This window comes from Carlito syrichta, unplaced genomic scaffold (genome assembly GCF_000164805.1).
Source record: "Carlito syrichta isolate Samal-C Ts95f unplaced genomic scaffold, Tarsius_syrichta-2.0.1 Scaffold120490, whole genome shotgun sequence".
Taxonomy (NCBI): Eukaryota; Metazoa; Chordata; class Mammalia; order Primates; family Tarsiidae; genus Carlito; species Carlito syrichta.
In genome coordinates this window covers 3,905-17,118 of record NW_007064586.1, presented here as the reverse complement: position 1 = coordinate 17,118, position 13,214 = coordinate 3,905, and the positions used below count along the sequence as shown (strand labels likewise).

The 13,214-nt window shown below is 57.1% G+C and overlaps 1 protein-coding gene across 1 annotated transcript in view; it reads left to right on the top strand.

The window, feature by feature from the left end:
* Positions 1-1,130: 1,130 nt before the first annotated feature.
* Positions 1,131-13,214, top strand: part of DAGLA (diacylglycerol lipase alpha) — a 15,523-nt gene continuing 3,439 nt past the window's right edge. The window contains exon 1 of the mRNA XM_008048053.1: positions 1,131-1,142. The gene's annotated coding sequence lies outside the window, so the exon portion shown is untranslated. The remainder of the gene's footprint in view (positions 1,143-13,214) is intronic.

The following is a 13,214-nucleotide window of genomic DNA, read 5'->3' as shown; positions in this document are numbered from 1 at the left end:
GCACCTCCTGGGTCCACGACCACTTCCTGTCCTGTGCTCCTGGGTCAGCCAAGCCTGGGGTTTGAGGCCTGGCCTGTGGGGGATCTCGAGGGAGGAAGGGCTCGCTCAGAAGCATGCTATGGAATGGAAGAATGAAATTGTTGAGGATTTGTCTGTCAGCTGCTAGACAGTCTAACAGGGTCCCTGTCAAAGTAGAGTATGTCCCAGGGAGGCTTCCAGGGTGAAGGTAAGTTTGGAAACCAGGTCAAACGTAGAAGGGAGGAGGAGCCATGGAGAGGTGGGGGGAGCGGGGACTCTGGATCAAATGGCTTTTGAGCCTACACCCCTGATCTGGGCCCCAGAGAGAGCCCGAGGCCAGGGGCTGTGGTGGCTGGGTGGGCACAGGCGGGCACGGATGGCAGCAGGTGTCAGGCCAAGCAGACATCCCTGGGAGCCATATATCTTCTGGGGCTCTCCGGGGTCCTGATGTCCTCAGTGCCGTGCCCACGAAGATGATAGAAATGCCGGTCATAGGCAGCTCAGGGCTTGGAAGCCACCACTGTCTGCCTGTGTTGGGGTTTTACCCCTGGCTGGGAACCCTGCTGCGGGCAGGGGCGGGCTCTTGGGCTGTAAGGAGGGCTGCAAAGATGTTCTGGTCAGGCAGGCTCTGTCTGCAACCTGTGGGGGGCACCCAGGAGGCCCCAGAGTGGTGATTCTAGGTCATCTCCTGCAACATCCAGAGACAGGAGCGGTATTTATAGCAGCCAGCAGCCACCGAGGGTGGAGAAGTCAGCATGAGCTCTGACGCAGGCTGACCCCCCTTGGGTCCCCTAGCTCTTGCCAACTCCTTCACTGCCACCCCCACTCCAGATAAGCAGGGACAGACCGAGCCTGCTGAGGAAGCAGGCATTGTCACATTGCTTCCCCAAGCCCTGGAGGAGACAAGGTGCTACTTTCTGCCCAGCAGGGGACCCGGTCTCGCCAGGACCTTGTCTGGCTTGATGGCCCCAGCTGGGCATCCCATTAACACTCAGCGCCGGGGCCGTCCTGCTCTCCCTTGTCTGTTGTCTCAGCTCCTTCATTGAAAGGTTCGTCCCCTGGAGCTAGGGCAGCTTCGCTGACCTCCCTCGGGCTGACTGGGCCAGTGAGAGGCAAGCCTCGTGGTGGCTGCAGGTAGTTGAGGGCCCCAGCCCCGGGCCGGTGGAGATGAGGCTGCCAACTGCCCATTATCTCCCTGCGGTGCCTCATGGAGTGGAGCTGGAGGGAGCAGTCCCCACCTGTGGTCATCTGGGCTGTCCAGCCATACCCAGGAAGCAGACCAAGAGGCACTGCCACAGACGTGACAGGGTGGCAAGACTGGGGCCCCAGGCTCCCTAGGGTGAGTCCCTTGGGAAGGAAAGTGATGCCAAACTCAGGTCAGAGGTCAAGCAAGCTGGGCCCCTGCTCTGCTGGCCCTCACCTGCCCAGAGCAGGTGGGTAGTGGGTCCTACCCAGGCAGGCGGAAGGCTGAGCTTACCAGGGGTCTGAGGGGGTTGTTGCCCCCATCTGGAGGCCCCGCGCTCCCTTCCTTGCCCCCACTCCCATTTCCAGCCTCCAAGCAGAGAAGCAGGTGGAGGCCAAGGTCTCCTCCTTGGGACCCTCCGGTGTAACAGAGACGGTGAGGCACACGCACCAGAAACCCACAGGAAAGTGGGCCACCAACTCAACTGATCCGCGTAGGTCAATCACCCGGGGCGGGGCGTAAGGCCACCTGGGGACAGGCACCCAAGCAGGCCTCCGAGGCCTCCAGGGAGGAGCACCCGAAGCCAGTGGGGCCCTCTGGAGAGGAAGAAACACCCGGGCACAGGGTGCACTCAGGGGTGAGCGGGTGGGTGGGCGTGGCTGGCAGGGATGGGGTGGACGTGGTGGAGGGTCTGGGTGCTTGGGCAGGGCCCTGGTGGGTGGGGTGTGGTTGGTGGAGAGCTTTATAGTTAATGTTTGGGAGTGTTAATTTTATTTCAAAGGCATTTAGGAGGCATCATATGCTATTGAGTAGGGGGCTGATTGAATTAAAACTGCATGTTACCCAGTGCCTCCTCCAAGCCAGAGCCTGCTCTCAACACTTGACAACTTTTAACTCCCGTCGCCCTCCCAGCAGCCCTGCGAGGGAGGCACTGTCATCATCATCATGCTGTTTTGCAGACAGGAGATGGGAGCAGCTTCATTCCCGGAAGTGGCTAGCCCCTGCATTGGACATCAAAGGTTGGAGCTCTATGGGCGCCTGAGTAAATCGAGGCACTAGGACCAAAACCGTCTAGCCTCATCCTCCTCCCAGGTCAGAGGCCCTGCTGAGCCTGGCCCCTTCCTAGGGGCTTTGTTATCAGGCCCAGCTTTGTCATGCCTGGAGGGTGGGTTAGAACGGGGAGGTCTGAAGGATAGGCCCTGGCTCGGAGCTCCTGGGCCAGTGTCTTCTTTTGTGGTCCCTTCTACCCTCCTTTCAGGCAAGGGGGGAGACGTGTGCTGGTTGCATGAGCTCAGGGCTTGTATGGAGTCTCTCCCCTTGGCCATCCTGCAAGCAGAACTCTGAAAGTCAAGGCCAGAATGGACCTGAGAGCTCATCCCGTCCAGTGGCTTTCAGACTTTGTTTTTTGAGTCGGGGATCTCACACTCTCACCTAGACTAGCATGCCCTGACCACATCCTTGACTTCCTGGACTCAGGCGATCCCTCCACCTCAACTTCCTGAGTAGCTGGGACTATAGGCATGAACCACTGTGCCCAGCTAATTTTTTGATTTTTTTTGTTGTTAGTTTTTTGTAGAGACGAGGTCGCTATGTTGCTCAGGCTTGTCTTGAACTTCTGGGCTCGAGCAATCTTCCTGCCTCAGCCTTCCAAAGTGCTGGGATTATAGGCATGAGCCACCTCACCCAGCAGCTTTCAGATGTTTTTAAGCATGGAAACTGCTTCATTCAAGCAGTGTCACAAGGAAGCCTGATGTGTAAAGCAGCTGATGAACTGCTCTAATTGCCGTGGCCTGCAAGCCCCCTGGAAGCCTGCCTGCTGTGGTCACCTCCCCTCATCAAGGGTCCCTGAGGTCATCCAGAAACCCACTCTGAAGAGTGCTGAGGGACAGGAAGGGCACAGAAGGAGAGGAGGGCCAAAGAGGGAGGAGACTGGCATGCCGCCTGTGTGTTGTTGCTGGCAGCAGATATCACTGCCTTCTCCAGTCTCCATGGGGCCAAGGGACGCCAGCCCTTCCTGTCCCATCTAGGGCTTGCAACCCTCCTCCCCTGGGGAAAGACTCCTGTTACGCAGTCACTCGATCCCTGCATGCTTCCTAGGTGCCTGGGGAATGGGTGAAGTGAAACCCAATAGTCTGAGCGGCTGGCCTGTGCCCTAGATGGCCGTGTGCACGGGGAGGTGGCCCACGGAACCTCTGAGAGTCTGAGCAGCATGCACCCAAGCAGGCCAGGCCCTGAGGGCCAGCCCATAGCCTGAGGAGGCAGCGGACGGTGGCTCAGGGTACGCTGGGCAAGGGGGGCCTCCAGGGGGCAGGTGTCAACCTAGGTGTGCCCACTTAGCATCTCATTAACAGCCTCATGAGGGGGCCCCTCATGAAGTGGAAGGTGCTAATTCCTCTCCGAGGTGTTGAGGTGTTTCCAGCTCCAGGATGAGTCCCCTCTCAAGGAAGCTCTGCAGAGCTCTGGGATTCCTGCTGGGAGCTGGTGAACTACCTCGCAGGGGGGCCTTCTGGGGAGCAGCTCCTAGCTCCAGGAGAGGGGGCGGCCCTGGGGGAATGGACTGGGCGGAGCGAGAGGAATGCTAGAAGGGCAGCCAAGCTGGGCCCCTTGACCCTGGGGCATCCTGAATCTGAGCTGGGAAGGGGCCCACTGTGCGACATCCTGAAACTCAGACACACAGGCAGGAGACGCAGGCATCGCTGCAGGAACTCGGACTTTAGAGCGTTCTAGAGCCTCGTGGTCCAAGCTGTCCTGTGGGGTGGTGATTCCCCTCCCAAAGCATGTTGTGGATGAAAAGGGGCGGTGCCAGTGTGGGCAGGCAGGAGTTCTGGGAGATGCCATCATTCCTGCCCAGAAGGTAGGTCAGAAGATCGCGTAGGTTAGAGGGTGAAGGCAGGTGAGGGTCAGCCTGGTCACCTGCTTGGAGGGTTGACTGAGACCTCGGAGAGTCACCGGCCCTGCCATGCAGGAGCAGGTGCTGGATGCAGTGAGCAGGCTCTGCACACACTGGGGAGAGATGATTAATAAATCATCATGACAACAGCAAGTACTTTCTGTGAGCTGAGTGCTTCATGTGCGTATTTCATTTACTCATGACTCCCTGGGAAATGAATACCTTCATCGTCCCATTTTGCAGATGAGGAAACTAAGGCTCAGAGAAGTATGGGTCACAGGCTACTAGAAGTGGTGGAACCAAGACTCAAACCCAGGGCTGTTGGCCGGGTATAGTGGCTCACTCCTGTAATCCCAGCACTTTGGGAGACCGAGGTGAGAGGATTGCCTGAGCCCATGGGTTCAAGACCAGCCTGGGTCACTTGGTGAGACCTCATCTCTACAATAAATCAAGAAAAATTAGCCGGACGTGGTGGCACATACCTGTAGTTCTAGCTACTTGGAAGACTGAGGCGGAAGGATCACCTGAGCCCAGCAGGTTGAGGCTGCGGTGGCTGTGAGTGTGCCACTGCCCTCCAGCCTGGGTGATAGAGTGAAACTCTGATTCAAAAATAAAAAAACAGGCAGGGTTCGGTGGCTCAGCCTGTAATCCCGTGCTTTGGGAGGCCGAGGTGAGTGGATTGCCTGAGCCCGCGGGTTCGAAACCTGCCTGGGCAACTTGGTGGGCCCTTATCTCTACAATAAATAAAAAATTAGCCAGGCATGGTAGCGCGCGCCTCTAGTTCCAGTTATTTGGAAGGCTGAGGCAGAAGGATCGCCGGAGCCCAGCAGGCGAGGCTGCGGTGGCTGGGAGTGGCCACTGCACTCCAGTCTGGGTGACAGAGTGAGACTTCAACTCAAATAATAATAATAATAATAAAAAAAAATAAAAAATAAAAAAACAAAAATCCCAGGGTTGTGCCCTCCAGGGCCAGAGGGTAAGCCTTGGTCGGTTCACTGGATGCCACCCTCCAGGTCAACACCTCTGAGAAAGGAGGGTTCTGGGGAGAACGAGGTACAGACATGTCAGAGCACGAGGGGAGTGAGAACACAGGGGCAGTGTGGAAAGGGAGCCAGGGATGGGTGCCAGCAGCCTGCCTGGCTGTACCCTTCCCCACACAGAGGCAGGAGAAATGGCCCCGTGCCACCCAGTGCAGGCACTGTCAGCCTGGGCCAAGAGGGCTTGGAGGGCAGAGGCCAGTGCCACCGCCTGTCTGGGGTGCTCCAGGCCACCTCAGTCCCCGGCACTGGAAGGAGTGTGGGACATGGACAGGTCCTGAGTTTCCAGAAAACAGCCTCCAAGGAAGAGTCCAGAAGCCAAACCTGGCCCGGCCCGAGCCTGGGGACTCCCTCCACTACTGGAAACATACATTGGAGCCCAGGACGGAACGGGTATGGTCCAGGAGGAGAGGCTGAGGGAGGCTGGGGGCGGAAGGAAGACCCTTCCTGGCTGTCAGGAAAGGGTCCTGCTGCCCTCCCGGGACCTCCCTTCCCATTCCCCAGCAGCCAGCCACCCTTCCAGAACAACCAGCAGGAAACAAAAGGCCCCAATTGATTCCCAGGGAGTTGGCTGGTGTCAGTAGCAGGGCTGGTGGCAGATGGCGAATTCTGTTCATTGTAGACGAGTGGAAAATAATTAGTGTGAGAACAAGGAGCCGGGCCGCGATAAATGGTGCCCTGGGGAAGACTCCTGGGAGGGCTGGAGCTGGGCTGGAGCTCATGCCCGGCTCTGGTGCCTACAAGCTGAGTGACTTTGGCCAAATAACTTTACCTCTCTGGGTCTCAGTTTCCTCATCCATTAAATGGGGATAAGAGGGTTGTTAAAAGGATTACATTAAAGTAGGTAATCTTGTGAACTGCTTGCTATGGTATCCAGCATATAGTAAATGCTATGTAAGCATTTAAAAAAAATAAGCCCATGTTTGAATAATTGTTGGCTTTGGCCCAAGATGGCTGTAGGCATCATCCCAAGTGGCCTTTTTGTCCTCTTCCTGAGCTCTGTGCCTGGCTCCCCGATTGCTCTCTTGCAGGGAGGAGTCTCGAGCCAACATGACATCCGTGTTCCAGAGAAAATATAGCAGGTAGACCTGGCTTCAAACCCGACTTGGCCACTCACCCACCAGGTCCCTTTACCTCTCGGCGTCTCAGTTTTCCCACCTATGACTTGAGAACGGCCAGACCCACCCACAGGGTGGCAGTGAGGATCACGGTGTGGCTGGCATGGAGACTGAGGGTGGAGGGGGCACCTCCCTTGGTCCTTCCAGGCCATCTTGGGGGAGGGTGGGGCTGCTTGTTAGCCTGAGACCCAGGGTAGCAGTGGGAGGGCACACATGTCCGTGGCCTCCCACTCCTGCCCCCGACTGCACCGGCACTCGGCTTCATCGCTGGGCCTGGGCGTGTGAGGACCCATCTCCTGCTGAGAGCCGGCCCTGGGCAGGCTGGCACTGCCTTCTGCTCCAGCACAGCTGATGTGTGAAAAGTAGCAGCTTTCAGGGCCCTAACTTGGGCTGCACATACCCGGGCACAGGCTGGGCTGGTGGCGCACGTGGCCCCAGCCCACTTGTGCTTTCTCTCTGTCATCTCCCCTGTGACCTTCCCCTTTCCTGTGCTCTCAGAGGCCAGCCCCTCGGTCGCTCCTGGTGGGCTGCAGACCTGGGAAGAAGGGGAAGGTCCCGCAGCCCTGGGAACTTGGGTGGGACGTGTGGGTCTTTCTGTCTGTGTGTGTGTGAGAATAAGGAGTCAGACTGACGGAGGCAGAGAGGGCTTTTTTCCTTGCAAGTAACTCAGGGCAGCTGCTGGAAATCTCAGCTCTGCCACATTCTCACGAGAGTCTTCAGGCAGATCGTATTGCCTCTCTGAACCTCGGTTTCCTGATCTGGAGAGCTAGGATGATACCCCTCCAGCCTGATAAGGCTATGGTGAGATGTCACACAAAGGGTTTCTGCACTGTACCCTCTCCCGGTTCTACGCCTACTCCGGGGAACTCCTCAGGGCTCGGTTTTCCTCATCTGCAGAATGGGGCCAGCACTGTCCCATGTGGTGGTGTGATTGTGAGTCTGGAGCCAGATGAAGACCCAGAGACCTCCCCTGTCTATAAGGGGAGGCTTGAAGCCAGCCACTGGGTTCAGAAACAGGCATTTAACAGAATCATGTTCCTCAGAAGCAGCGTGTCAGGGTCAAGACACAGGCTCTGGAACTAGGCTGCGTGGCCGTGGGCAAGTCCCTTCAGCTCTACTGCAGAACTGTCGCAAGGAATGGAGGAGTCCATGTTTGCAAAGGGCTTAGTAAGGGCCGGGACACTGTATGTTAGAAGGACCAAAACAGGCAGGCACAGTGGCTCACTCCTGTGTTCCCGGCACTTTGGGAAGCCAAGGTGGGAGGATCCCTTGAGGCCAGGAGTTTGAGACCAGCCTCGGTAACATAGTAAGACCCTATTTCTCCAATACAAAAATTATATATATATACTTTTTTTTTTTTTTTTGAGTTGGAGTCTCACTCTGTCGTCCAGACTGGAGTGCAGTGGCTGCTCCCGGCCACCTCAGCCTCAACCTGCTAGGCTCCGGTGATCCTTCCGCCTTCACCTTCCAAGTAGCTGGAACCACAGGCACTTGCTACCATGCCCGGCTAATTTTTTAATTTATTGTAGAGATGAGGTCTCACCAAGTTGCCCAGGCAGATCTCGAACCCATGGGCTCAGGCAATCCACTCACCTCAGCCTCCCAAAGCACGGGATTACAGGCTGAGCCACCGAGCCCGGCCTACTTTTTTTTTTTTTAAAGAAGGGCCAAAACAGCCCAGTCCCATCTTAGAGGTGAACTGAACTCCCTCTCCCCTCAGCATCCTGGGACTCCACCTTGCTGCATCACAGAATGACCCTGGTCACTATGCCGATCCCTCCATCTGCTCTCTGGCCAATTTTAAGCCAGTGCAGAGAGGTTAACTGGCTCACACAGTCACGCTCCGCAGAGCGGTAGGGCTGCAAGGTCACTGCCACCAAAGCCTGTGCTAGAGAGAGTGGACTGTTCACAGGCCACCTTGGCCAGGCTGCGAGCTTGGAAAGCTGGCCTCCCCTGGGAAGTGTCTCTGAACCAACGCCCCTACTGGGCAGGGGTACTCCATTTGCCCTGCATGCTGCTGGGGCCCCGTCTCACTATGGTTAGTTCCCCAAAATCACAGCCCTCCCTCCCGACTAGACATGCTCCAGGGCCCACTATTGTCATACTCAGAATCAAACAGCCTGAGAAGGCATGTAGGCAGCCGGCATCCTGATGTGCCTTCCAATTCCAAAGCCCTTTCACGTGGGAACCCCATCCTTCATGGAAATAGGAGTCCTGGGTGCTCCTGTCAGGATCAAAAACTCCTGCAGAGATGCAAGAACCCTTACAGACATGCCAGTTTCCCCTTTTCCTTTGGCTACCAGGAAGTTCAGTGTCTAGTGATGGTTTTACATTCAGCAACTCTGAGGGTCCTCATGGCTCACCCATGTGCAGGGGCTTCATCCTCCCAGCCTTCTCTTTTGGCTGAATGAGACCTAGAAGAGCGTCCTGGGCATGCTGCTTTTGGTCCAGGACCAGGCAGTTCTAGGGTGTGGTTGAACCTGCCCAGCAGGCAGAAGTAAATGGGCCCCGGGGAAGGTGGCTCTGGGTCCAAGAGTCTCCTCTCCTTCGCCAGACTGGCTACAGAGCGATAGGGATGCCACCACACAGGAGGCCTGTGAGCCAGCCATGGACGAAGACCCACAGATTTCTCTCCAGTGAGGGAGTACATAAGAAATTTGCTGGCTTCAAGGAGGGTCAGGCAACCTCAAGCAAGAGCCTGAAAGAGAGGATCTCAGCCCAGACTCCCTGGGGTGATGCTCTGGTTTTTGTTTTTTATTGAGACTAGGCCTCACTATGTTGCCCAGCCTGGTCTCGAGCTCCTGGCCTCAAGTGATCCTCCTGCCTCGGCCTCCCAAAGTGCTGGGTTACAGGCAGGAGCCACCACGACTGACTCTCTGTTAATGGTAGTGTTTCCGCTGGAGCTTGAGTGGGGTGTTCTGTGAGGTTGGAGAAGGGAGTGGGCTGGCTTAGGGGTTCTGGGGCTGTGTGGTGACGCTGCAGGGGTGGACATCATGGGAAAAGCTTGAACCCTCTGTGTCCTGTCTGACCCTGCATCTTCTCTCCTATGGAGGGGTGGTGGATCTGTTCTGAGTGTCCCTCTGATTCTGGCCTTCCTACACTGAGTGTGGGCTTCAGAGACAGCAGGAATGCCTCCTGCCTGCTCAGCTTCTTGCTCCCTGGATGGTGTCGGGGCAGAGCCTGAGTCTCAATCTCCTCGTTCTTGAATAATACCAAAGGCAGTGGCTGTATTTGCTGAGCGCTTACTATGTGGCAGGTGCTGTTTTAAGTTTATGACTCATTTAACCCTTGTGATAATTCTGAGCAGCTACTCTTCTTGTCCTCATTTTTAAAATTTTCATTTTCATTTTTCAAGTCAAGATTTCATTCCGTCACCCAGGCTGCAGTGCAGTAGCACGATCGCGGCTCACCGCAGCCTCGACCTCCTGTGCTCAGGTGATCTTCCTGCCTCAGTCTCCCAACAGCTAGGATTACAGGCGCATGCCACCAATGCCTGGCTAATTTTTTGATTTTTTTTTTGTAGAGATGAGGTCTTGCTATGTTGCCTAGGCTGCTCTCAAACTCCTGGGCTCAAGCAGTCTCCTGCCTTGGCCTCTCAAAGCGCTGGGATTACAGGTGTGAGCCACTGCACGCAGCCTTATTCCCATTTTAGAGGTGAGGAAACTGAGGCACAGAGCGGCTGAGTGACTTGTCCAAGGTCACACAGCCAGTAAGTGGCAGAGCCAAGATGCAGGTGCAGTCTGTTTTTAGAGCATATGCTCTTAACCACCCCTCACTTTTTGTGGATTGCTGCCTCCATGACTGAAGGCAGTTAGTTTGGGACTTGGGGCACAGGAAGTGCTCAGCTGGTGTCAGGCAGATCCCCTGGGCCCGGGTGCCTAAGGCCACCTCTGGCCAGGTAGGAAATGTCCTGGGCTAGTCGTGCCCCGAGATGGGGCTCCCTAGTGTCTTGTCCTGCTTCCTGTCAGCCTGCCGGTGCCCTGACCCCACCACAGGCAAGCAAGGTGACCTCTGTCTCCTGCAAGTCTACCTGGAGGACTGAGGGGGTGCCTCCTCCCTCCCCCCAAGAGTTCTCAAATCCCTGTGTGCTGGGGGCCCTTCTGCTGAGGGGCTCTGCTCCTTGAAACCTGCCCTTAGGACTAGGGAGTGAGGCCCAACCTGGTGGGTTCCCCGGGCGGGGCTTGTACTGCTCATTCCAGTCCCTTCCAACAGGCAGGAGGCTGTCCTGGGTACCAGCAGCATTGTCCAGAGCCCTGGCGCCAGTCATGGGTCGCATCACAAGAGGCTGGGGCCCTGTGGGTGTAGCAACTACTAAGGGCAGATCCTTGGAGTGTGCAGGGACTGACGCAAAACCTTTTATTTATTTATTTTTTGAGTTGGGGTCTGTCTCCCAGGCTGGAGTACAGTGGTGTGATCACAGCTCACAGCAACCTCGACCTCCTGGGCTCAAGTGATCCTTCCACCTCAGCCTCCCGAGTAGCTGGGACTGCTCACCTGTCTAATTTTTTTTTTTTTTTTGAGTTGGAGTCTCACTCTGTTGCCCAGGCTGAAGTGAAGTGGCACGCTCATGGCCACCATATCCTCGACCTGCTGGGCTCCGGCGATCCTTCCGCCTCAGCCTTCCAAGTAACTGGAATTACAGGCGCTGCTACCACGCCTGGCTAATTTTTTGATTTATTGTAGAGATGAGGTCTCACCAAGTTGCCCAGGTGGGTCTCAAACCCGCAGGCTCAGGCAATCCACTGGCCTCGGTGCCCTGTGCTTTGGCCTCCCAAAGTGCTGGAATTTCAGACTGAGCCTCCAAGCCTGGCCCTGGCTAATTTATTTTATTTTATTTTATTTTTTGTACAGACAAGTTTTCACTCTGTTGCCCAGGCTGGCCTCGAACCCCTGGGCTCAAGCAATACTCCTGCCTTGGTCTCCCAAAGTGCTGGGATTCCAGGCGTGAGTCACCACACCCGACCCACAAAGCCCCTTTAATCACCTCAGTCCATTCTGGCCACCCCTTGTAAGGAATGTAGTCAGCCCCACCTTGTAGAGGAAGAACCCAAAGCCCGGAACAGCTGGGATGACCAGAGGAGGAGAAGGTTCCTCCTGCACGTCAGGAAGGCCCAGGGGTGGGAGCCCGTCTGCAGGCAGGAAGGGAGGGGTGTTTCCCCAGAAGGGAGGGCCGTGAGCTTGAGAGGGAAGGAGCCGCTGTGGGCCATGTGACAGGGTGTGGCTGCCCAAGGGGGATGGAGAGGTGGTCTGGGGTGGGGCCGAGGGGCTGGAGGCCAACAATACCATTCTCTCTAGAGGGGTGCAAAGATGGATGAAAAGATGGCCGCTGCCAGACCCTGGCCCCTGGACTCTCGGTGGAGCTGGGGCAGGGCTAGGCTCTGAGGAGTCAGCAAGCCAATTGTAAGACAGTGTGACAGTGTCACGTGGGGGTGAGGGGTCCGGCCTGTTCCTAAGAGGAAGGTGGGGTGGACGGGGCTGTTAGGAAGGGCTTCAGAGAGGAGGTGACTTTGCCGGGTCTAGAAAGACAAGTTGGATTTTGCCTGTCAGGAGACCTGGAGTGACACCTGATGGGGCGATTTTAGGGAGCAGCACTTTGGGGGGAGGGCTGTTGAGAAAGGAGGGTGGGGCAATGTAAGGAGGGCTGGCACTGGATCTCTGAGGGCTGGGGAGTGTGTTCCTGCCCAGGGGAAGAGGAATGCACGGATTCAGGAGCCAGGCACGTGCCCTGTGCACAGCCTGCCGGTGACAGAGCCCTTAGCTACATGCCTTGGACCTGGTCCTGCAGGCCACAGCGACACAGAAGGTTTTTAAAGGAGGAGCAGCATGTGCATTTTAAGAATGTTTTGCATCTTTTGAAAGAGGCCCTCCCAGAATGGTGAACGCTTAACCCGGGGGGCCTGAATCACCAGCTGGGAAATGGGGCCATGTGGGTGGGGGAAGAAGGAGGCTCCCTGGGGCCGCCTGTCATTCCATCCATGTGAGGGGGCCGCTGGCACTCCATCACACCTGGCTGGGCTGGCGGCCCAACCACAGGCAGGAGGAGCCCCTGCAGTGCCTCGTGCCCCTGCTGGAGGAGGCACCCGCCTGCCCTGGAAGCCCCCAGGAGGGAGGCTGTGCCCACCCCCACGCCCACTGTGGTTGTTGGAGGGCCCCACTCCTTGCCCCCGGGGAGGAGAGGCAGGGGAGGTGCTTTGTGGTGGCCCCAGACCAGGAAGTAGCCTCTGCCCGCCCCCCTCTGAGACATTTCCTCCAGATGAAATCACATCCCCAGCAGGGGAACAGGCCCCCATTGTGATGGGCTGGGGTCTCCAGAGAAAGGGTGCCTTTCAGGCCCTTAAAAATAGCAGCCCTGGGATTTATGAATTGGCACAGAGATTGGAATGGCCTCCCCAATCCCCACCCCCCCATGTAGCACAGGCCTTGCCACCCCCACCCCAGACCATGACCTGTTGGTGACCAGCTGGAGAATCCGCTAGCACAGGCGGGGAGGGGCAGCTGGTCTGGCAGGGGGTTCCGTGCACTCCTTCCCCTCGCCCGCCCCGCGGAGAGGGGCTTTGGCATTTACCCAGTACGCCTAGGGCCTCTGCAGACCTCCTCTCCGGTGCTCCTCACCAGAACTTTAGGATCTCTTACAAATGAGGACACTGAGGCACAACGAGTAAGTCACACAGTTGATGGGTGGTAGAGCCCAGGCTCAAAGCCAGGCAGCCTAGGTCTGGGCTCCCAACACTGTGCCTAGGACCGTGTTTGGGGGGCTGGCCCCAGATGCAGGCCTGTCACAGGGCACCTGGTGGAGTCAGCCCGCAGCAGCCCCGCTGTGTGGTCGAGGTGGACAATGATGCCCACCTTGGTGACTGGCCTCAGGCTGATCGCCCCTGGGCTGGGGGCAGAGGCTGCCACTGGCTGGATCCCTCCCGTGTCTCGACAGCCCTGTGGCCACCACTGCAGTGTCCGAGTCAGCTCAGCTC